At 41.9% G+C, this 25,624-nt stretch overlaps 1 pseudogene; it reads right to left on the bottom strand.

Moving 5' to 3' along the window:
• Positions 1–12,737: 12,737 nt before the first annotated feature.
• Positions 12,738–25,624, bottom strand: part of LOC148041308 (uncharacterized) — a 33,303-nt pseudogene continuing 20,416 nt past the window's right edge.

Genomic DNA, 25,624 nt, shown 5'->3' with positions numbered 1-25,624 from the left:
GCATTATTGTTACAGATTGAGAGAGAGAGAGAGATGGAGACAGACACAGAGCAAGCGCAAGAAGCAGAGTGCTCTCTTTCTTCTTCTTCATTTTTCATTCATTTACTAATTCTTACACACTTCACTACAATGGTAAAACCATAGGTCTAACTCCTAACCACACTATCTAGGTCTTGACTCACTTATTGAAGCACACATGACTAACACCTAATATACAATGGTAAAACCATAGGCCTACTAACTCCTAACCACACTACCTAGGTCCTTGCTCACTTATTGAAGCAAACATGACTAACACCTAATATATAGCTGTCAAGAGTTAGTGAGCTTGATTCCTCACACTCCCCCCCCCCTCAAGCTCAAATCACCTCTTGTATCCCAAGTAGCAATCTGAAATGAGTAAACTTATATCTACCAAGTGATTTGGTAAACATATCTACTACTTGGTCTTATGTCTTCACATGGATGAGGTCAAGCACCATTTCCCTAATGAAATGGTAATGCACTCCTATATGCTTCAATCTAGCATGATAAATAGGATTACTTGCTACAAGTACACTGCTCATGTTGTCACAATACAGCTTGACTGCAACCCTTCCTCCAAGCACAATTTCCCTACCCTCTTGTTGATCTTTTATCGTACACACATCCAGCCCAATCTGCATCATTGTATCCTATAAGATCAAGAAGCTTACCATACTCATAAAACAATCCATAGTGTAGTGTATCCTTTACATACATCATAATCCTTCTCACAATATCTAAATGAGGTTTCCTTGGCCTTTGTATGAACTTATCGATCAAGCCAACTGAGTAACTGAGATCGGGTCTAGTGATAGTAAGATAAATTGAACTACCAACCATACATAGTCAGATTCTCAATCTCATTTCCTATATCAACTATCAACTTGATATTCTGCTCTAATGGAGTATCCATGGGCTTGCACTCTAGCATACCATACTTTTCTATCATATTATGTGCATACTGCTTTTGTAACATCCAAATCCCTTGAGATGTTCATATAACCTCAATACCAAGGAAAATTTTCAGCTCTCCCAAATGTTTTATCTGAAACTCTTTTTGTAGCATAGATTTGATCTCATCAATCCCCTATGCATTATCACTTGTAATGACCAAGTCATCTACATAAACCACCAAAATCAGGTCATGCAAACCTTGCACTCTTAAGAGAGCTCTCCCTCTCTTTTCTATTTCTCACTCGCGCATGTGCGATAGCCCTTTTCCCTGGATGTGGACTCTTGAGAGGCACATAGATATTAGAAAAGAAGATACGGCCCACCCCATATTAACCAAATCTCTCTTTGTTAAAGGAAAAGCTGGAAGGTCGATAGACATGTCACCACAAAAGGATGAGTCCACCCCATTCTCAAAGAATTCTTGGACTCCTGTATTTCCATCATTGTTACCCGATGCTGGCTCCTCTACATGCTCCAAGCTTTCGGTGGCCTCCACCCCTTGCAATATCGACCCCTCTATTTGCATATTGTCCTCATCTATGCTCAAAACATCACTTTGATTATATACTCTTGCACTTCGAGGAGCTAAAGGTATAGCGTACCACCATCGAGGTTGTCAGGGGTTTGGATAGAAAATTACCTATTCAAAATCATGTACAATAGAGATTTAACTATTGTGGCATGTACCATGTTGTAATAAAATTTAGAAAAACATGAGTTCATGCACATGTTCACAATGGGCCGGCAACACAAATGTGTCGCGTAAATCTATCCATTTTTTTTCGAAATCTACTTCGAGAAATCCAGATGGACCTCGTCGAATTGTTGCTCCAGCCCCTTCAAGTACCACTTTGAACCACTGCACATCAAATAGGATCATGGAGAAGCTACGGTAATCCACCGTGACAATACTTTGCAAGTTCCCAAAATACTCCATCTCATCTATAACTGTGTTTGGATGCGTTGCTCATCGTCAGCTCTCTTGCTTGAACTTTGCCATGATACCACAATCTATTATGGAGCGCATTTTGTCAATACGCTCCACGTGAAAATGTCGTTCGCACGACCATGCCGCATTATATATTTTGTACTATACACTGAAACACTCAATTAGTTGTCGCATATAAAATATAGATACGACAAAACCTAAACACGCAATCACCTTTGGACTATGTCCCCTTGAGATTTCCCACTCCTCGGTTGAGACCTCTGCCCTTTCACGAGACGTTGTGGTCAAAGCTCCATGCAACCATCACGTTGACATAAACCGCGGCATCTCCTCCATGTCCTTAGGATATTGAATCGGTCCATGGCACTGTTAGAAAGTTTTTTGTTCATAATATAAATCATAGAATTCTTATGATCACAGAAGAACTTTATTAGGATTTATATGAGGAATTTTCATACATAACTCAGTCATTGTTACCCAACAACCAACTTAGATATCACTTAGTTTCATAAGTTCTTTTGTAACTGTCATACAATTTTTAGTTGTACCATGAATATTGATAAAAATTAAGTCTATGGAAACCCACAACTTGATCAGCTGGAAGTAATTGATAGTTTCAGGCTAAGTCACATTGGTTCAGGAGGAAAATTTGGTTGGAAATGAAGAGAAGTGCCAAAAGTCCACTAGGTTCATGTGGGACCTGGAATAATGGACTAAAATGACTTTTAAGTGACCTAAATGGTCAAAATGATAAGTGGGAGCTGAGCAAGATGCAGCCCACATTTTTCGGTGCAAAAAATGGGCCTACATACCTGTGGTAGATGGAGGATGAGCTGTGGGATATGGTGCATGCTCCAAAGCATGCAAACTCAAGGCAAATTGGAGCTAAAGAAGAAGATACAAACAAGGAAGGTGAGAGCTCTTCTTACCCGTCCATTTGGTATGACGAAAATGAATGGTATGACAGTCCATAAAAGGAGGAAATGTGAGAAAAAGTATTCAGCCTGCTCTTATGTACGTCTTCTCTCATTTCTTTTACCATATTCATGATCCAATGAAGCTCGTCTTGTACCCAAGTACTTGAGTGACTTTGGGGCGAGCAAAAGGGAGGATTTTGAAAACCAGTCATAAACAGGGCAGCCCACTGTTCTTGTCCATTTTGATAAGTAAACAAGTGATCTATGTGGTTGTAAGAGAGGAAATTGACCTCTTAACATCAAGGCTTCACTTGTGAATGATTAGAGGATCTTATTCATGGGATTATGTGCACTTTTGGAGCTTGATTATGGGCTGGAAATTACTATTTTAAAACAAGGCTGAAGTTAAATTTATGCTTTATCAATGCATTTCATGAGCTTTTGATCTATGTCTTGAATGTATTTGAGTCTACCATCAAAATACTTGTATCTTGGAGTTGTTATCCATTCATGTTCATGAAATGGAAACCATTTGAGCTTGCATTTAGAATATGCATTTGGATTAAATCTGAGATTATCCCTAATATAATGGCTTATTATACCCATATGCATTTGATGTGATCAAGACAAAGTCTTTCATTCCATTCATGTATGCTAAATAAAAAGAAAAAGCTTGATATCTTCTTCTTCAACTAATTCATTTCAAAAACCCAAATCTTATCAAACCCCAATCTTTTCTCCTTCTCCAAACCTTGAATCCCACACTCCTCTTCTGCTCTAAACCCTGGTGGTAGACCTTCAACCCCCAACACGACGACAGTGGTGAACCCAACATGAAGGTCAGCCGTGGAAGAGGAAGTACAATGGGAGAATCATCAAGTTCGGGAGGAGATGCCTTGCAACAGTTGGTTCCTCGTCTAATGCAAGAAAGCCAACAACAACAATTGCAATTTCAGCAGCAGTTGTAACTGCAACAATAGCGGAGACAATAAGAAGAGCGGAATGATGCCGCTGCCATTAAAGCTTTGGAAGCAGTTGGGCAGGAGCTCAAGCAATTTAATGGGAAAAATGTGTCCTCTTTTATCCACCTCTATACTGACAAGATGGTCTTCTTTGGAGTTCCTCATCATGCTTGGAGCCAATACTTTGCCCATTTCATGGCCTCTAGAACCGAATTCATGGTCTTTTCCAAAAAGACGCGGGATGGTCCGCATTCAAGAAGGCTCTTCGAGAAGAATTTTTTCTTGAAGATTCTGGCCTCATGACGAAGAAATTCTTCACTGAATGGGTCGAAAGGCCCAATAAGGGACTAACCGCCACTACTCTTCACCGCGAATTTGAAAGCAAATTTGCTCAACTAGATCCTAACGATCAGCAAGGTATGGAAAGTCAGAAGATTGAATCATTTCTAAAGGCTACCGATCCTAACTCTGAGATGGGATTGAAGACTGCTTGGAGTGATGTCACGAAAGCAGTTAATATGATTGCTCGAAGAGAGCGGATGCGCTTAAGATGGGGATCTACCTCTGCACTAACTAAATCCATGAAGGAGCCTGTTCCTGTATCTCGACCTCCTGTCTCTATGGTCGAGCAACCAAGAAATCCTGTTGTTCCACCTCCAAAGAATGATGTCATGGACAAGCTAATTAAGAGCATGCGGGATCTCCATCTTAATCTAACGGAGATTAATTCCAAGGTGGAAAGGCTTGGTGTGAAAGTGGAAGAAAGAGGACCGACAATTGCCCAAAGACCCGTACGAGAAGGCTTCAAAAGACGTTGTATCTGGTGTGATAGCCTACAACATGATAAGAGGGAGTGTGGTGCATTCCGTGAAGTTGAAGCGCAAAAATTAGTCTTTTGGAAGGATGGTAAAATTCATGCAACCGAAACCGGGCTTCCTCTTGAGCCAAATTTCGGTAACAATGGCATGAAGAAAAGACTGGAGGATTTGGCAACAAGAACAACCTATGCAGCTATTGATGCAGCTACCTACGGGCTACAAATTGAGCCAATTAATGAAATTGTTAAAGCATGTAAAACTGATGCAAAATCTAAAGTGTGGATGCAGGCCTTAGATCGCATGGAGCAAGGCAAGGCAACCAAAGATGATTTAACTTCTGCCAGTCAATGCATCCAAGGAAGAACCGAATGGACCGAGCTAGTTGATTCATTTTCGACTTTCGCTCGGTTGGCTGAAATTAATAATCATGAAGCTGTGGTAGAAGAAAAGAGAAGAAGAGATGAAGATGTTGCCGGTCCCTCCTCTTTGGGGCCAACTGAACGTGTGACAAGAAGTAAACCGGATCAGTAGAAGGCTGCTGAAAATCCACCACCGCCAGAGCTTGATATGGGAGATGCCCCTCAAGCAAAGAAGACGGAAGGGAAAAAAAAAAGGCAAACATCCCAGCTACAAGTTGCAGTCTGACATAGAGAATGCGACGGATCTCAAGCAGATCCTAGAAGAAAGGATTCTTGGAAGTAGAATTGAATTTACATTAGGTGAAATTCTCGAAATTGCAAAACGGGGATTTCATGATGTAATAATTGATGTAATTAAATGGAAAAGGCAATATGTTGGTGAGGAAACTGAAGAATCTGTGGATGCTTTTTTACAAGCACTTCATGTGTATTTGCAGGATGAAGAGAAGCTGAAAACTCAAGGGATTCAATTGGAGGCAATCAAAGAATTGATTGCAGCCATAGAAGCCAAAGATGAAGACATCTATGAAGCAGAAATTGAAGAAGCTATTGCAGAAAATGTTATGGTGGGGTCTTCTCAATCCAAAGTGCAGCCCAAGAATAAGAAACAAGCTCATCTTCACAACATGCAAGAAGAAAATGATGCTCATTTTATTCCTAGTAGTCACTACTCCCGTACCCATTGGGAAAGGGCGACCACTGAAACCTTTGTCAAGATTGGAGAAAAAGAGACTCCATGCATTGCCCTTATAGACCATGGCTCGAAAATCAATGTCATGTCAAGAAGTCTCCACGAGAATGGCGGATGGCCCATAGATGTGGACCTAGGATGGCGCATGAAAGCAATCAATAACTCCTATGGCGATCTCTATGCGGCATGCCCTTATGTACAAGTTACTATTGTTGCATCTATCCTATCATTCTTGGTCAACCTTTTATTTCTGAATCTCGTTTGGAGACAAAGGCCCTTGATGATGGTTCATCATATGCTCGAATAAGAAGTAAGGATAATGACAAAGCTGTCCAATTTTTGGCTATATGTGTAAATCATCACCGGAATAGAGATTGATTGAGAGATCATCCTGTACCTCCTAATGCCCAAGAATTTAAGGGTTTTCGGGTAGCATTGCTATAAGTGGAGGCTATGGCGGTACTTCATGTCATAAATATTTGCCTCCACATGTAAAGGGGGCTATGCCAAAAGCTGACTTGCAGGTTTTTACGGCCAATAGTGTGGGGTGTTATAAACAGTTTTCAGCCATGAATAGGGCTGAAAGAAAGCATTTATGTCATGTGGAACAAGAGCTGAAGCAAATTGATGTTTTGGCTGAAAATGAAGAAATTTCAAGGCTACTTCATGGGCTGATTTATAATGATACATTGGCTGAAATACATGCAGCTATTCATGCAAAAAATCAAGCTGGAAATCAGTCCATACAAGTATGCACATTGGATATTTATGATATAATTCAAGGATTTGTAGATCAAGAAGCTTTTGGACAGCCAAACAAGGATGAGATAAGAGTAGAAACAAAGTATAAGATAGTCAACAAGAAGGTCAAGCCGATGGCTACTCCTCTACCTCCCGAAAGTGAAGGACTGGCAGAAAGGGCATCCAAACAGCCAAGCCTTCATGATCCCGAAGATATTGGTCACCAATTTACAGCTGAAAGTTTACAAGAGCTAAAAATTGGTGAAGACTCATTTCTCTTGCCAGCTGAAAAGCAAATCTTCATACAGATGTTAAAGAAACATGGAAAAGCTTTTTCATTTTAACCACATGAAATTGGCTGTATGGATCCAAGTGTTGTGGCACCAATGGTGATTTTCACAGTCCCACACGTTCCTTGGAATCTTAAACCAATTCTAGTACCAAGGGCTCATTTTCCTAAGTTACTGGATCTTTTAAATGAAAAGATAAAAATATGAATATTGGAGCCATCTTCAGCTCCATATTCCAACCGATGGTTTACCGTGCCTAAGAAGAATGGATCTTTGCGATTCATTCAAGATTTACAGCCTGTGAATAAAGTCACTATTAGAAATGTTGGTTCAGGGCCAATTGTTGATGAATTTGCTAAGGCTTTTGCAGGTAGAGCAATTTATTCCGTGGGAGATTTATATTCGGGCTATGACCAATTTCAGCTTGCTTTGGAGAGCCAAGACATTACCACAATGAAGACGCCTCTTGGTTTAGTCCGTATGTGTACTCTACCTCAAGGAGCTACAAATTCAGTAGCTCACATGATGAATGTCATGCATAAAGTATTGAGAGATTATATTCCCCAACTAACTCTTCCTTTCCTTGATGATGTACCGATCAAAGGATGTGAAGTTTATGAGAAGAATGAAGAACTCAATGAGCTTGGATGTCGCAAGTTTGTTTTCGATCATATTAATGATTATGCTCAAATCTTGTCTAAATTGGAAGAAGTCCATCTTACTCTTTCAGGAGCTAAATCTGTTTTTGGAGTCGAAGATGTTCTTGTGGTAGGGCATATGTGTGGTCCATATGGTCGAAAGCCTTCTCCAACCAAGATTGATGCTATTAGCAAAATGCGGGAAATATGCACAAATGTTTCGGAGGTGAGAAGATTTCTTGGAGCATGTGTCTTCTACCTTATTTGGATCCCACATTTTGCTCATGTTGCTGAAAATCTTTATCAACTGCTAAGAAAAGGCCAAAGGTTTATATGGGAAAAAGAGCATACTCAAGCTATTCGAAAATTGAAGAAATTATTGATTTCAGCCCCCACCTTAAAGAGGGCTAATTACTCTAATGGACAGCATATCATACTCACATTGGACACAAGTCCTATTGGAATAGGATGGGCAGTCGGTCAAGACGACCTTGAGGGCAACAGATATGCAATTCACTTTGGAGCAAAGGTTCTTAATGAACGTCAAAGAAGGTATGCTCAAATTAAAAGAGAACTTTGGGGAGTTGTAACTGCATTGAAATGTGACCAAAAGAACTTCATGGGCGCACATGTAATAGTTGAAACAGATTCTCTTCCAGTCTTGGGCATGATTTCCAACTGCTCCACTCCCGACATAGCTATGCTAAGATGGACAGCCTATATTAAATCTTTAAATCCTGATTTGAAACATATTGCAGGAAGAGATAATCCAGTTGCTAACATGCTTTCGCGTGCCAAATATAAGGATGAAGAAGAGATGATGGATGAGGAAGAATCAGAGTCTATATTTGCTAAAAATGATGTTGTAATCGCAGGTTCAGATCTGAAAACAGCAAGTACAGCTGTACCTAATGATGGTTCAGCTATCAAAAATGTAGGTACAACATTAATTATAGCAAGTACAACAGGTTCAGCTGTTGAAACAAAATTTACAATAGCAAAGAAATAAGAAACAACCATGGAAGGACAGTGGGCAGTTGAAAGACAGCATGCTCAATGTTTTATTATGGTTTGTTCGCACTTTAAAGAAGAATATTATGCAGGTGATTGGCTAAAAATTGGCCAATTTCTAAGCACTATGACAAAGAAGGAAGATTGAACTAATGAAGAGTTCAAGAGAATCAAGAGAAAAGCTTATGGCTTCTTTCTCAAAGATGGCTATCTTTGGAGGCATGCGAAAAACAAAGGAAGGGTGCATGTTCGTATATTAGGAGACAAGAAGACTCAAAGACAGGTCATGCAAGAATTTCATGAAAGTCTATTAGCTAGTCATAGAGGCATATGCAATGACAGTCCATAAATGGAGGAAACCTTAGAAAAAGTATTCAGCCTACTCTTATGTACGTCTTCTCTCATTTCTTTTACCATATTCATGGTCCAATGAAGCCCATCTTGTACGCAAGTACTTGAATGACTTTGGGGCAAGCAAAAGGGACGATTTTGAAGGAGTATGGGCTGTTATGGACTGAAAAAACTAGTCATAAACAGGGCAGCCCACTGTTCTTGTCCATTTTGATAAGTAAACAAGTGATCTATGTGGTTGTAAGAGAGGAAATTGACCTCTTAACATCAGGGCTTCACTTGTGAATGATTAGAGGAGCTTATTCATGGGATTATGTGCACTTTTGGAGCTTGATTATGGGCTGGAAATTACTATTTTAAAACAAGGCTGAAGTTAAATTTATGCTTTATCAATGCATTTCATGAGCTTTTGATCTATGTCTTGAATGTATTTGAGTCTACCATCAAAATACTTGTATCTTGGAGTTGTTATCCATTCATGTTCATGAAATGGAAACCATTTGAGCTTGCATTTGGAATATGCATTTGGATTAAATCTGAGATTATCCCTAATGTAATGGCTTATTATTCCCATATGCATTTGATGTGATCAAGACAAAGTCTTTCATTCCATTCATGTATGCTAAATAAAAAGAAAAAGCTTGATATCTTCTTCTTCAACTAAGTCATTTCAAAAACCCAAATCTTATCAAACCCCAATCTTTTCTCCTTCTCCAAACCTTGAATCCCACACTCCTCTTCTGCTCTAAACCCCGATGGTAGACCTTCAACCCCCAACACGACGACAGTGCGTACTACGTCGAAATTCAGATCGTACTTCCTCCCGATCTTTCCTAGCTTGCTAGTACCTAGCGAGCCACGTCTCCATAGAGGCATGGTGAAACATACAAAAGTGATTCACTTTCTCCTCGGAAAGGTATGAGGCTTAGGCTAAAATGGTAGAGGAAGGAGGAAGCTTGGGAGAAGTGGTGGAGGTAGCTTGATGGTGAAGGTAGTCAGGAAGCTTGGAGGAGTATGGCAGAGAGCTTTGTGTGATGAGGGTATGGACAAGGGAGAGCATGGAAGCTTGGAACGGCTTAGGGTTATGGGGAAGGAAGCTTGAAGCAGTGTGAGGGTAAAAGAAAGGAAGCTTTGGAGAGAAGGAAGCTTGGAGTGGCTAACAGTTATGGAGGAAGGAATCTTGAAGAGGCTAGAGGGTAAGAGCTTGAGGTAGTGAGGGTTTACACAATGGAAGCTTGAAGGAGAAGCTTGTGGAAGAAGGCTTGCATAAGGGAAGCTTGGAGAGGAAGCTTGAGAGGGATGGTGTGTACAAGGGAAGCTTGGAGAAGAAGGTATGTGTACAACAAAAAACAAGAAAACTACTACTACTACTACTACTACTACTACTACTACTACTACTACTACTACTACTACTACTACTACTACTACTACTACTACTACTACTACTACTACTACTACTACTACTACTACTACTACTACTGCTACCACCACAACTACTACTGCTACCACCACAACTATGACGACTACGACTAGGACTATGACTACAACAAACCACTACCACTACCAGTACCACTACCACTACAATAAATAAGAAAAGAAGAAAAAACAACAACAACAATAACAAACAAGAAAACTAAACAACAATAAACAAGAAAAGAAAAAAAAAACCTACTACTACTACAACAACAAACAAGAAAACTACTATTATTACTACTAGTACTACTACTACAATCACGACTATGATGACTAGGACCACAACTACGACTACCATAATAACAACAAACAAGAAAAGAAGAAATTAAACAACAACTACTACTACTATCACTACCACTACCACTACTACTACTATAACTACCACAACAACAACAAACAAGAAAATAAGAAATTAAACAACTACCGCTACCGCAACCACAACAACAACAAACAAGAATAAATAAATAAAACAACAATAACAATAACAATAACCTCTTCCTCCCTCTCTCTCTTCTTCCCTTTCTTCCTCCCTCTCCCTCTCTTTCTCTCTTTCCCTATTATGTTTAATGTTTTCTCCATCTCTCTCTCATTCATTCTTTCCTTTTCTCTCTTCCTCTCCCTCTCTCATTTCCTCTCTTTCTCTCTCAATACACATGATTTTTAACAAAAACAAGTTAAAAAAAAGGAGAAAAAACAAAAACAAAGCTTTCCTTCTCCCTCTTTCTCTCTTTCTCTCCCTCTCCCTCTCAAATGCAAGATGGAGTTCGCTCTCCCTTTCGCTCTCTCTTTCATTTGTTCGCGCAAAATAACATGTTCGGGTTTTGTCCTGCATTTTTTCGTCTAAGCACCAATGCAAATAGCGACGCCGATATTTTGCATTGGAAAATGCCGTCGTTATGCCTCCGTATCCTTATAGTGTCTCTACTCATTTTTAGGAACTATAGTGGGTTCCCCTTCTCCCTTCAGCTCCCCCTTGTGCTCTCTAGAGACATGAACCATAGTAGGCTCCTCCTCTCCTTCCAGCTTCCCCTTCAACTCTCCAAAGATAAGAATCGTAGTGAGCTCCTCCTCTCCTTCCAACTCCTCCTTCTTCTCTTCACATGCAATAGACTCAATGGATATTTATGCATAGATTTCTATGTCACCCCTGTCATTGCTTGCTTTAGGGTCCACAAGAACCTCTTCCTTGATATCACCAAAATCATGTCCAAGACCCTTTGGGTCCTTGTCTATAGCATAATTGTTTGGGTATGCCATATTAGCCCCGAAATATACAAAGTTCAGCAAGATGACCCATAGAAAAGGAGGAAATAAAAAAGGCAGACAATATGAGAAAGGAGCAAATAGTTACTTACTCTCCTGAATATATCCCTTGTGCACCCAACTCTTGGCCACTTCTTGGATTTGATGATTGCATCTAGCTTTCACACAAGTGTGATTTGTCATGAGAGTGGCAGTGAAACACAAGGGGTGGTACTGGTACCTGCAAGCTAGCATGAAAGAACCTACTACATAAGTGGACTCTAAAGACTCCTCACAAGTAGTGCAAGTCGTGAAAACATGGATTGTATTGCCTTTATCCACAACTTGGGGTCTAGAAAACAATGTGAACCTTCTACCTTCCTTTAATTTGCAATCAGCATTTTAAGAAAATCGCTCTAGGTGTGAATCTCTTGACTGATCACGAGGGAATCACATTCCATTTGCAGGACAAACATGAAAATGTCATTAGTAGAGTACTAAATAGTACCAATATTATCAAAAAGCACCAAAAGGTAAATCATAATGTATTAAAATACACAAAAAAATATACCAAAATATTTTGGGAGATATCAAAATGTACAAACAGTTGGGTGCAAAATGCACTATAATGTGTGCAATAAAGGTGTGCAAATAGTACCAAATAGTACCACAGAGTACCAAACAATATTTTATATTCAAAAATAAAAAGAATCAAACAGTACCAAAAATACCAAAAAGTACCAAGTGATAGGGATCCGCCAAGAAATGGGGAGTACCAAATAATATTTTATATTCAAAAATAAAAAGTACTAAATAGTATCAAAAATATCGTAAGAGTACCAAGCGATGGGGAGTCCTCCCCCAATCGACGAGGGATCCTCTATAAAAGTTCTCATGAGGGTTACCACCAAGCAATGGAAGGTCCTCTGCCAAGGGATAGGGGGTCCACCAAGTGATGAAAGTACCAAACAATATTTTATATTAAAAAATAAAAAGTACCAAATAGCACCAAAAATACCTTAAAGGTATCAACCTATGGGGGTCCTCCAAGTGATGGGGGATCCTTTGAGAAAGTTCACATGAGGGTCACCACCAAGTGATGATGAGGGGAGCACTCCAATATAGTGAGGGCCCCCTCTTGCTTGGTGGTGATCCATATGATGATTGGTGCACATGGGGGTCACCACCAAGCGATGCGGGGGGCTCTTCATCCTCTTGTGAGGGACCTCCCTTGCTTAGTTGTGACCCATAGGAAGTTCAATGCACCCTCACCACCAAGAAAAATGGATGTCGTCTATTGTAGTGAGGGTCCCTCCTCACTTGGTGGTGACCCATAAGGCATTTAGTGCACATGAGGGTCAACACCAAGCCTAATATACCAAGATCTTCAATGCACATGTTACTTGCATCCTGCATGTAGTTGGTCTTTGTATTCGACCCATGCTGACCTCCCTCTTGAAATATGCCATTTGCCCTTCTCCAATTGTTCAATTTCTTTTCTAGCCCTTCAAGTTTGCTTTTGCACATTTCTAGCATGGATGCTCCAAACTTGCCCATGCAATCTTATGTGCAGAAGGGTCTTGTTTTGCAGCACTACATCTCTCAAATGCGTAACACCTAACAAACTTTGATGTGATCGCCCCACACAATGGGGTGGCCTGATATACTTGTGTCGAAAGAGCAGTCTGCTGTCCTTGAAAAATTTAGGCTCTAGATGGTTTAGGTATATCTTGGCATTCTTTCAATACTACAGCCTGAACACTAAGAGCCATTGTTCATCAGGGAGATGAGCATCGGTCAAGTCCCAAGTAACCCTCCCCTCAAGGCTCAAGCCATAGTCCTCATGTAGTTCATGTGATGTAAAGAAGAATTTGCTAAGTACTGGATAATCATCCCTTTTTTTTAAAATGCAATGCACAAGTATCTAATTAGTTACTGCGTGGCACCTAAAATTCATCCTATAACTAACTATATGTGATCGTGCAAGTGACGATGTGAGTGCTCACCCCTCATCCTTGTTATCAACCTATTTTGTTGCTAAGACGATGTGTTTTTTGTAGTCTCACCAAAGATATTATCTATCCTCTTCAATGTTGCATCAGCGACGACGGCGGCTATGGGGCTTGCCCTTGGTGCATGATTATGTAGTACTAGCAGTCTCATAATAGTTGGGGGGGAATGGAACCCCAAAAGTGCAAAGCTTCACACCTAGAGGGTCAGAACATGTTGTGATGAAGATCACAATGCACAATCTCTCCTCTTGCATGTAGCTAGCTCTCTCTCTCTCTCTCTCTCTCTCTCTCTCAAACTCTCCCTCTCACTCTCAACTGAGCAAATGAGCTCTCCCACCTATTCCTAATCTATTAAGGCCCTTCCTCTTTCTTCCCTTTGATGCATTATACATTAGAGCTCTTTTTCTCCCCTTTTTCCCTGTTTAGCTTGTTTACAACAATAAAAATCCTACTATGCATAACCTTCAAAAAAACTTACTTGCTAAGAAGATCGAATACCTCTTCAAACTCCCTTGCTTCCTACCTATCTACCTCAAGCACTGGTTTGGAAAAATCCCTACTTGGATGCTCGATTCGGAGTGCTCAAGCACTGAAAGCTTGAATCTGTTTGTCCCAACAATGGAAACAAAATGTGGAAGCCTTAGCTCAAGTGCCGAGATCTACAAACTGCTTATTAGTTCAAGCATTTAAATCCGAGTGCAATGGATATCTCTCACATAGTGGTACGTGCTTTCACACCTATGAGTGTAGTGAGCTTACCTCCATGCTTGATCCAATTTCCTCCTCCCTCAAGCACTATGGTAGCTCCACAATCCAAGGTGTAAGCTCAAGCAAGCTCGATCCTCCAGTTCCAAGCTCCATGCTCCATTGCCATGTGGCACAAGACAAGAGAAGAGAAGAGAAGAGAAGAAGAAGATGAGAGGAGAAGATGAAGAGCTTCTTCGCCACGGTCCCTCACCCCCACACTCTTATTCCCTCACTCCCTCACACTCCCTCTCTCAAGCACAAGCTCAATTAAGCAAGAACAAGAAGAAGAAGAGAAGAGAAGAGCTAGTTTTGGCCATACACAAGAATGAGCTTCTCTATTCACTTTTTGGCTTTTATACATGCCCTAATCCCTTTTGGGCACCCACCTCTTTATTACATGGCTGGCCATTTTAGCCTGGGTCCTCTTTTTCTATTCCCTTCTATTTACATTGTGGCTTCATCTACAAATTGCACAGGAGGAAGCCTAGTGCTCTTCTACAAAGATTTAGGGGCGCGTTTGCATATTACAATGCACCTCTTCGACTTTTGCTCTCACTTGGGTTTTTAAGATATCTTTGTGATTTTGGCCCTTTTCCCTCTTATTTCTATTGTCACACCATCTTTTTTCGATTTTCCCTATATTTTTTTAAAAAAATTGCTTCCTTCTTTTTATCTTTTTCCTTTCTTGCACCAGGGTTAACAGATATGTTCTTCATTATCCTCCTATGTAGTCTTGTAATGGGAGACAAGCTTTATCATTTATTTATCAACAATTTCCAAATCTATAATCTCTTATGTTTGAGCAAGTGTTTCAAATGTGTTGTAAAGCTAGGTAAAATAATCTGTTGCTCCTAGAAGGTTAATCTTTTCACTACAAGGAAACAAAGGAATAGCAACGGCAAGTAGCGACGTAGAAATAGCGGTGTCGCTATTTGCATCGCTATTAGCGTCGCAAATAGCAATGCCCCACAGAGAAAAAGAAGCGGGCCAAAACCCGAGCGCGTTTCATTTCGTGCATTCGTGAAACTAGTCGAGAGGAAGAGCGAGAGAGAGAGAGAGAGAGCAACCGTTTTGCATAGAGGGTGAGAGAGGGAGAGGAAGAAGGCTTGCCGCCGTCGCTGCCACCGGCGTTTGCCAAGGAGAGGAGGAGAGGAGAAGCCGCTGTCACGAAGAGGAGCTGCCAAACCCTCCTGCAAATCTTTACGGTGAGTCCATTCTCTCTCTCTTTTACTTGTTTAGGGTTTAATTTGTGTATATTGAGAGAGGGAGAGGAAATGAGAGAGAAAGAGGGGGAGAGGGAGAGGGAGAGGGAGGAGGAGAGGGAGGGGGAGGGGGAGGAAAGGGAGGGAGAGAAAGAGAAAGAGAGGGGGAGAGAAAGAGAAAGAGAGGGAGAGGGAGGGGGAGGAAATGAGAGAGGGAGAGGGAGGGAGAGAAAGAGAAAGAGAAAGAGAGGGAGAGGGAGAGGGAGGGGGAGGAAATGAGAGAAGGAGAGGGAGGGAGAGTGCATTCTCTCTCTCTTTTACTTTTTTTATATAATTTGTCTAAATTGAGAGAGGGAGAGAAAATGAGAGAGAAAGAGAGGGAGAGGGAGAGGGAGGGGGAGGGAGGGAGAGAGAGAGAAAGAGACGGAGAGGGAGGAAATGAGAGAGGGAGAGGGAGAGAGAGAGAGGGAGGAAGAGAGAGAAAGAGAGGGAGAGGGAGAGGGAGGAAATGGAAGAGGGAGGGGGATGAAATGAGAGAATGAGAGGGAGGGAGAGTGTATTCTCTCTCTTTTTTATTTATTCTTGTATAATTTGTGTATATTGAGAGAGGGAGAGAAAATGAGAGAGAAGGAGAGGAAGAGGGAGAGGGAGAGGGAGGGAGAGAGAGAGAAAGAGAGGGAAAGAGAGGGAGAGGGAGGAAATGGGAGAGGGAGGGGGAGGGGGAGGAAATGAGAGAGGGAGAGGGAGGGAGAGAAAAAGAGAGGGGGAGGGAGAGGGAGGGAGAAGAAATGAGATAACGAGAGGAAGAGAGCAAAAGGAAATGAGAGAGGGAGAGGAGAGAGAAAAAATGAGAGAATGAGAGGAGAGAGAAAAAGAGAGAAGATGTTAAACATAATAAGAAAAGAGAGAAAGAGAGGGTATGGGTGAGGGTGAGGGCGAGGGAGGGAGAGGAAGAGAGAAAATAAAATGAGAGAGGGAGAGGAGAGAGAAAAAGAGAAAAATCATTAAACTTAATGGGAAAAGAGAGAAAGAGAGGGTCAGGGTGAGGGAGAGAAAGAGAGAAAGGGAAATGAGAGAGGGAGAGGAGAGAGAAAAAATGAGAGAGAGAGAGAGGAGAGAGAAAAAGAGAGAAAAATCATTAAACCTAAATGAGAAAGAGAGAAAGAGAGGGTCAGGGTGAGGGAGGGAGAGGAAATGAGAGAGGGAAAGAAAGAGAGAAAAGGAAATGAGAGAGGGAGAGGAGAGAGAAAAAATGAGAGAGGGAGAGGAGAGAGAAAAAGAGAAAAAAATCATTAAATCTAATAGAGAAATAGAGAAAGAGAGGGTGAGGGTGAGAGAGGGAGAGGAAATGAGGGAGGGAGAGAAAGAGAGAAAGGGAAATGAGAGATGGAGAAGAGAGAAAAAAAAAATGAGAGAGAGAGAGGAGAGAGAAAAAGAGAGAAAATTCATTAAACCTAATAGGGAAAGAGAGAAAGAGAGGGTCAGGGTGAGGAAGAGAGAGGAAATGAGAGAGGGAGAGAAAGAGAGAAAAGTAAATAGGACCTTACAATAAGCTCATCCTAGGCTCATAGGGTTAGGCCGATCCTCAACAAACCTAAGGGATATATGGCTAGAGAGCCCTAGCATACTTGTGCCTCCTAGCGTAATGTTCTTCTTGCAACAAGACCTCTCATACATGGGACTTGTCCTAGCCTCCACCATGCAAATATATAACGGAGGCAATCAGCCTATCAGTATGAAAAACATTCATTTTTCATAACATAATCCCAAAAATAACTTTGGATATTCCATAAAAATCAATCTCTTCTTAAAAAGACAAATATAGAAAAATAAAACAACATCATTCATATATATGCTTCGCAAAACTAAAACAGAATCACCACAAGATCTCTTAGGAAACTCATCTTCAACTATCAATTTTAATTAATAAATATAATATAAAATCACTTGCAAGGAAGAATACTCTTTTATCATTAACCCTTTTTTGTCCTTAGAATAGTCTTAGGAATAAATTTATGCTCTAACAAGCATATATTTGAGCATAATAACTATTTTAAGGTTTATTCCATGAGTAGTAGTAGTATATATATGCAACCATCAAGCTAGAGATTATGCTTCAGTATTTGTGGAGATTCCAATCTCATACTCTCATAGAGATTGTAGTGTGCAATAGTGTGGAGAGAAGATGGGTGAGTTGTAAATGGTAAAGGAGAATTCTATTGATGATGGAGAGAAGATAAGGTAAATCGCCAATCCTATTCTTAGTGAGTGCAACCTACCCATAGTCATGGTCGTCGTGGTCATGGTCATGGTCGTGGTCGTGGTCATGGTCATGGTCGTGGTCATGGTCGTAGTCATAGTCGTGGTCATGGTCCTAGTCGTGGTCGTGGCTATCGTAGTCATAGTCGTAGTTGTAGTCGTAGTCGTAGTCATAGTCATAGTCGTGGTCTGGTTGTGGTCGTGGTTATAGTCATAGTCAATCGTATTCGTAGTCGTGGTCGTGGTGTTGTGGTCGTGGTCGTGGTCGTGGTCGTGGTCATAATCGTAGTCGTGCTCGTGGTCGTCGTAGCCGTGGTCGTGGTCATGGTCATGGTCGTAGTCATGGTCGTGGTCGTCGTAGTCGTGGTCGTGGTCGTGGGTCATGGTTGTGATTGTCATAGTCATAGTCGTTGTCATGGTCGTGGCCATGGTCATAGTCGTAGTCGTAGTCGTGGTCGTAGTCATCGTCGTAGTCGTAATCGTGGTCGTGGTCGTGGTCGTGGTGGTCATGGTCGTGGTCGTAGTCATAGCCGTGGTCGTGGTGGTAGTCGTCGTGGTCGTAGTCGTAGTCATAGTCGTCATCATCGTCGTCGTCGTTGTTGTCATCATGGTCATGGTCATGGTCGTGGTCGTGGTCGTGGTCGTGGTCATGGTCGTGGTCGTAGTCGTAACGTAGAAAAAGAGAGAGAGATGAAAGGAGAGTATAACAATTTAAGAAAGAAAAAAAAAAGAGAGAGATGGAAGGAGAGGATAACAATTTAAGAAAAAAGAAAGAATGATAACAAAAAAAAATTGTTTGTTGTAACGTAGACAAAATGGAAAATGATGAAGGTCCTGTTGTTCAAGATCGCGAGGCATATCTTAATCAGTGTGTCCTATGTCCTTGCTCTCAATGCAAGCTGGCAATTAGACGAAAATGTCGATTGTCTATAGAACACGTACGACGATTTGGTGAGTTTCAATCTGAGATCATTAATTAGGCGATTGCGGATTTTCAACAAATCGTAAGAAAAGTTAATATCAATCATGCATTGTACTCGCAAGCTAATTGAATACCATGTACAATAAGATTGGGTCTCGCTGGTAAATTTTCTATCCAGGGAGGTGATGTCTTGTCCCAAGGAGGAGTGCACCCTTTGCGGCCAATTAGGAGAGTTCGTGGACGTGCGATGGATGAAGTGCATGAGCTAATCCACCACTTGCAAGGCCAATCTATACCATCAATGCCAAAGGAGACATGCAACCTTCCAGACCTAACTACAATCTTGGAGCCTGAGATGGAGGCAATGATCGATGCATTGATTCCCATGGATGTCGAGACTTCTGATCCGCTTAGAGAGGAAGCATCCATATCATTATATGATGGGTGCCGAGTTTCTCGCCTGACGACACTGCTTGCACTCTTAATTTAAGTGTGTAAGCAAAATACTGGTGGAGCGATACGAGTGTGACCGAGTTGTTCAAGTACCTTGTACATACGGTTCGTTGATTTTTTTTCGGCACTATTATTAAAAACATTTGTGCTTTTTCAAGGTATTTATGATTTTTTACAAGTTACTGAAATATCATATATTACCACCTACAAATACCATGCCTGAGTCTCGTGATGATGCACGACATGTTTTATGAAAGCTTGGCATGGACTACAACAACATCCATGCATATATCAATGATTGCATACTATTTCGAGGAGAATACGAGACTATGGAGACATGTCCAAAGTGTGGTGCTCACAGGTATCGACAGGACTTGCTCTCAAAAAGTTCTCAGACTCTTTCCGCTTATCCCCTGCATAAACCACATGTTTCGTACGTCCGACATGGCGAGCTTAACAACGTGGCATGTGCAGAATAGGTCCACAGTGGAGTTCAACAAATATCAGCGGATTCACGCGCATGGAGCCACATTGACTCTATCTTCCTAGACTTTGCTCGAGAGCCAAGGAATCTTCGGCTCGGTCTTGCAATGGATGGCGTGAACCCATTCGGTCTGCGCTCAACTTCTTACAATGTGTGGCCTATAGTCCTTGCCAACTACAATATCCCTCCATGGCTTTCTACGAAGAAAGGACATCTCATCCTTAGCTTACTCGTCCTCGGCCGCTACAAAGTCAAAAATATGGACGTGTATCTTTGTCCATTAGTCGATGAGCTTAAGATTTTGTGGGAGGAGGGGGTCATCGTGCAAGATATGAGCAGGCACGATGGTCAGCGGTCAGACAATGGTGCACAGATCGGATGCCGTAGGCACGCATAGTGAGTGTCAGAAGGTCCCCAAGAACAAAAGAACTCTACTTTTTGCACAACATCATGCAAGATATGAGCAAGCACGATGGTCAGCGATCAGACAATGGTGCACAGATCGGATGCCGTAGGTGCACGTAGTGAGCATCAGAAGGTCCCCAAGAACAAAAAAACTCTACTTTTTGCACAAAACTCAATGTAGAAAGCATGCACGACATGAACAAGAGACCAATTGGGTGCAATCTCCCCCCATGCCTTGTATGAGCGCTCCACAAAGCATGTGTTTTATGTATTAATCATCTTCAAGCTCAAATAATAGCCCAAATTACAAAATAGTACTCTTTTGGCTTTTGAGTTTGCTTTAGTGCCAAATAGAAATAAAGCTAATGGGCGCGCACCCAAGAAGTCAGGCATACCCAATACAATGTCAAAATACAAATATCTAAATTATGCACCCATGCACATACAAAATAATAAATAAATATCCAACGCCTTGATAAATAGGCGCGACAAAATATAGGTGCCATGCCTAAGATATGTGCCCATCAAAATATAGATGATAACTCGAATACACGCTATCCTCCAATGCTTTCCTCCGCCACTGCTGCTATCTCTACACATCAACTGAAGCATTCACAATCGTTAGTAAAATAACACAATTAAATCGACAAAAGTGAATACCTAGCAGTCTTCAGCTACATAAATAAATCAATTGGTTAGAAATCAATTCTAACCTTAATTTATCACGAGTGCACACTCTAAACTCATAAACGTTTATTAATTTAATATGTATTTTGCAGAATCACCCGCTATGGAATCACCCATGTACACACTAAATTAACAAAATGCTCGAAAAGGATAGGCGTCCCCATCAACTTCTCGCACAAAGAATCCAGTTTGTGTATGAGCCCCGGTAATCAAAGTTTACAGAATCCACCGTAAAACCTCACGGAATCCACTGTGAAATATGCCTCCTGGCATCAGACAATATTCGAGCCATTCTCATGTGGATGATGCATGACTTTCCAGGATTCGAAGAGTGCTCAGGTGAGCAGGCCTCCGTTCTCCTCGGTAATATCTATATTTTATCTTGTTCAAGCTTGTATTCACTGGGTCGTGGTGTTGGAACAGGTCTGATTACCTCAGGTTATCATGCATGTCCATTGTGCGGGCCACGCTTAGACTCCCGAAGGTCACGAACCATGAAGAAGATGGTATATCAAGAACACGCTGCTTTCTTGCTAGAGGATCATGAACTCAGGGAAGGTTTTCTTGGACGACCTCTAACACGTATAAATGCCGCAAGCTAGTATGAGCTGAAAATGGTCCACGTGGAGTCACATCCAAACGGAATGCGATGGTTCTCAGTTTTCTACGAGTTACCATATTGGACCCACTTACAGGTCAACCACTTGTTGGATCCCATGCATATTTTCAAGAATGTGGGCAGCTTGCTATGGGACCACATCACAGGAAAGAGAGACACTATAGGGGCACGAATGGATTTGAAGGAGGTAGGTAAGATGGAGGCGCTTTGGCCATAGTCAAGTGCTAATGGTCGCGTGCAACTACCTCACGCTCCTTGGGTTTTGTCCACTAAAGAAGAGCACATTGTGAAGCAAGTAGTCAAGTCTATCTACACTCCGACGGGTATGATGCATTCTCTCAGGTCTGCATTTTCTAAAGACGACCAATTATCAGGGCTAAAATCCCATGATTGGCATAAGATATGACAGGTTTATACTACGAATGGATTGTAATTGGCGTGCACATTTTGCTATTTGGAGTGTAGCCATTATTCATAATGCTTTCTCATTTGTGGCAGTTTGTACTACCGATCGTGATCATAGGATGTCTTACTCCAGAAATACGCAGGGCCATTTACAGGTTGTCGACTTTGGTGCAATGGATCTCACAGAAGGAGATTAAAACATCCTCTATTGAATCTGTGAGGCGGGGAGCAATGGAGATGGTCTGTCTCTTTGAGAAATACCTGCCCACCAGCATGCTCACGATACAAATCCACCTTCTTGTGCATCTTGTGGATGAAGTAGAGATTGCTGGACCTATCAATACGCAATGGATATTCTTCTTGGAGCGCTTCATGAAAACCCTGAAAGGCTTTGTGAGACAACGAGCTCGGCCAGAAGGTAGCACGGTTGAAGGTTGGTTGGTGTCTGAGCCGCTAGTGCATATTTCACAATGGCTACCAACGGTGGATCCAAACAACGAAATGGTATGGTCATTAAAGGGCGATGATAGACTGACTGGAGATGTGGTGGTTGGAAATGGGGTAGAAAAAAGAATGGATGCATCAATGGAGGAGAAGGTGAATCGCTTTTATATATTGCACCATGCCTCTATGGAGACGTGGCTCGCCAAGTACCAGATCGCTAGGCAAGATCGAGAGGAAGCGCGAGCTGAATTCTGACGTAGTACGCATCATCAACCAATTCGATATCCCGAGGGCATGGAGGAGATGCCGTGGTTCATGTCAACGCGATGGTTCCATGGAGCTTTGACCGCAGTGTCTCGCGAAGGGACAGAGGTCTCAATGGAGGAGTGGGAATTCTCGAGGGGATGTAGGCCAAAGGTGATGAGGCGTTTTAGGATTTATCGTATCTAAATTTTATATGTGACATCTAATTTGAGTGTTTCAATGTACAGTACAAAATATATAGTGCAGCATGGTCACGGAGATGGCATTTTCACGTGGAGCATATTGACAAAATGCGCTCCACAATGGTCTGTGGTATCATGGCAAGGTTCGAGCAAGAGAGCCGGTGACGAGCAATGGATCCAAACACGGTTATAGATGAGATGGAGTATTTTGGGAACTTGCAAAGTATTGTTATGGTGGATTACCGTAGCTTCTCCATGATACCATTCGATGTCCAGTGGTTCAAAGTAGTACTTGAAGGAGGTGGAGCAATAGTTCGACAAGGTCTATCTGGATTTCTCAAAATAGATTCCGGATGGATTTGCGTAACACCTTTGTGTTGCTGGCCCATTGTGAATAGGTGAATGGACTCATTTATTTGTTAATTGTATTACGACATGGTACATGTCACAATGGTTTAAACTCTCTTGTACGTGTTTGTGAACACGTAATCTTCTATCCAAACCCCCGACAACCTCGATGGTGGTATGTTATACCTTCAACTCCCCGAAGTGCGAGAGTATATGATCAAAGCGATGTTCCGAGCATAGATGAAGACAATATGCAAATAGAGGGGTTGATATTGCAAGGGATGGAGGCCACTGAAATCTTGGAGCCAGCATCAGCTAACAATGATGGAAATACAAGAGTCCAAGAATTCTTTGAGAACGATGTGGACTCATCTTTTTGTGGTGACATGTCTATCGACTTTCCCATGTATGCAGAGTTGTGTCAGCAGATTGACATGGGACCATAGGATACTTCATACTTGGAGCATCCACTTACTCCATTCGTTGACCAATCGCTTATAAGGGTACATAAGATATGCATTTTAAGTGAGATCTTTTTTTTAGGATTTATATTACTGTGCTTTGTATGATTTAAATTGATTATTCTAACATCATTTTTTGTCTGTGTAGGTGAAATTTTCAAGATGAGTCGAGGGATGAGCGATGAGGAGTTACAGGATATCTTCACACGCATGTCTCCAGACCAGATCGCGAGATTCAGAGATATGGCAAACTAGGAGCTGTCTTGGTCTTCGTCAGGGTGCTCTACTAGATCTACTTCAGCGCTATCGGATGCTTCAGCTTCGAGCAGACGAGCTCAACGCTCCAGACTTGGGCCAGAGGGAGGGAGTGCTTCAGGGTCAGGGGGATGCTGTAGCGATACAGAGGCAGTGAGTCTACGGTCGACATGAGATACATGTGCGACTCCTCACTCTCGTGGCGGTTCCAGGGAGCGTGGCTCAGGCTCAAGTGGATGCTGTGGAGGCACGGACGTGGTATCTCCGTCTCGTCGTTCAGCTGGAATTGCGTCACCTCCAAGATTTGTCACACCTCTGGGGACGTCTACTCCAATTACTCCAGCTTTTTCTCAGCCGTCAGCAGGTGGCACCCCTAAGGTGCCACTCCGAGAGATATTACCCCGGTCGGTACACCGGATGCACAGGGGTCTCCTAGATATGCCCAAGAGTGTGGACGCAGATGGGAGATACCCATCTTAGGCAAACCCTAGGGGGAGATGCATATCTAGTCGATGATAGGTTAGGAGCCATCATCATGAATAATGAGGGGAGGGTGATGGCTCGTATGAGAGAGTTATGCCAACAAGTTTTTCGGCAGAACGTCTTAGATCATTGGAAGAACATACCGGAGGGGAGCAAGGACTACATAGTAGCATCCTTGCATGAGGAGTTTCCGGTTCCAGCCTCAGTAGATAGATTTTCTACGGACTGGATGATGGATTGCATGCGTGCATATATGTCACACAGACAATCCGACGTACGCAAGGCAATCAAGAGTGGGGCTGCAAAGCCCGAGTGGTTAGATGCGAACGACTGGCGTCAACTGAGGGAGAAGGTCACACATTCTCCAGGACGTTGGATTCAGCAGGACAAGGCGGCGAGGGCACGACTTGAGGCCGGAGTGGTCCATCATCTTGGGAGTGCTGGCCACAGGACATATTTGGAGGACTTTGTAAGTTTTTCTTTTGTTTTGCTTGTTTATTTTTTTGCAGTATCCTTTGTACTGACAATCATGTTTCTAACAGTTAGCATTTTGTTTTCTTTGCACCACTCTATTACAAATCGCGATCCGACCGGCCTTGAGACTCGATATGTAGAGAGGCATGGTCTCACTTTATTAATTGACCGATTATATAGATGCGGCGGCCCTGTAAGTCACTCATCTTTCTTGTCCGTAGTTACCATGTTTAATTAGAATGCATTATTGTATGGTGGACTGATGTGTTGTTATTTCTTTTTTTGCAGAGTCCATTTGATGCTCCTTTGTGGCGGGACGAGCGTTCAGAGGGCGAGGATATGTAGCTTGCTCTTGGATCCTTGGAGCTCACACACCTTTATTTTTTAGTCGCCTGATCTCTGTAGATATTTTCTATGTATTAGTGATGTCTTGTCATGATTGTACCAATCGCTCATTATGAGATCATGTATTTATTTCATATATCAGTGGTATGATTTCAGTGTTTGTAGTTTTTTTCCTTTCTTGCCTAATACGGGGTTTTGGGTGCCTATTTGTTGCATCGCATGAAGTTTTAGGTCGCATATGTGTAGAGGTCATGCCGAATTTTTTCTAGGATGTGGGTTGTTTGGGGTGGTAAATGGGTTATTTACGTCTATGTATGTGTGTTCTTTTAATTGATTTCTTTTTTATAGCCTTTTGGTTATTTTGCATGCATTCTTTGTGATTGTTTGTGTTGTGGTGTGTGTATTTTCCATCTGAATGGCGCCTCATGCTCCTCCTCCTATTCAGTATGTCCCACTAATCAGTAGGGATGATTCTTCCCTACTGGCTTTTAAGCCTATAGTGAAAGCAAGACTTGCGACTTTCGTGGCTGCTTCATTCCCATTGATTCCAAATTATCCATCCCTGTGTGATGAGTTCCTTGTATCATACAACAAAAAGTCGAGCCTGGTTCATGGTGCTTCCATGGTGTTGACACCCCGAGGGTTAGGGAAGGCTTTGTCTCTTCCCTACAAAGGAGAGCCCTTTGTTACAGC

This window comes from Lygodium microphyllum, chromosome 1 (genome assembly GCF_053477565.2).
Source record: "Lygodium microphyllum isolate KBCC chromosome 1, Lygodium_microphyllum_v1.1.10, whole genome shotgun sequence".
Lineage (NCBI taxonomy): Eukaryota > Viridiplantae > Streptophyta > Polypodiopsida > Schizaeales > Lygodiaceae > Lygodium > Lygodium microphyllum.
This window is presented reverse-complemented; position numbering and strand designations above follow the sequence as displayed.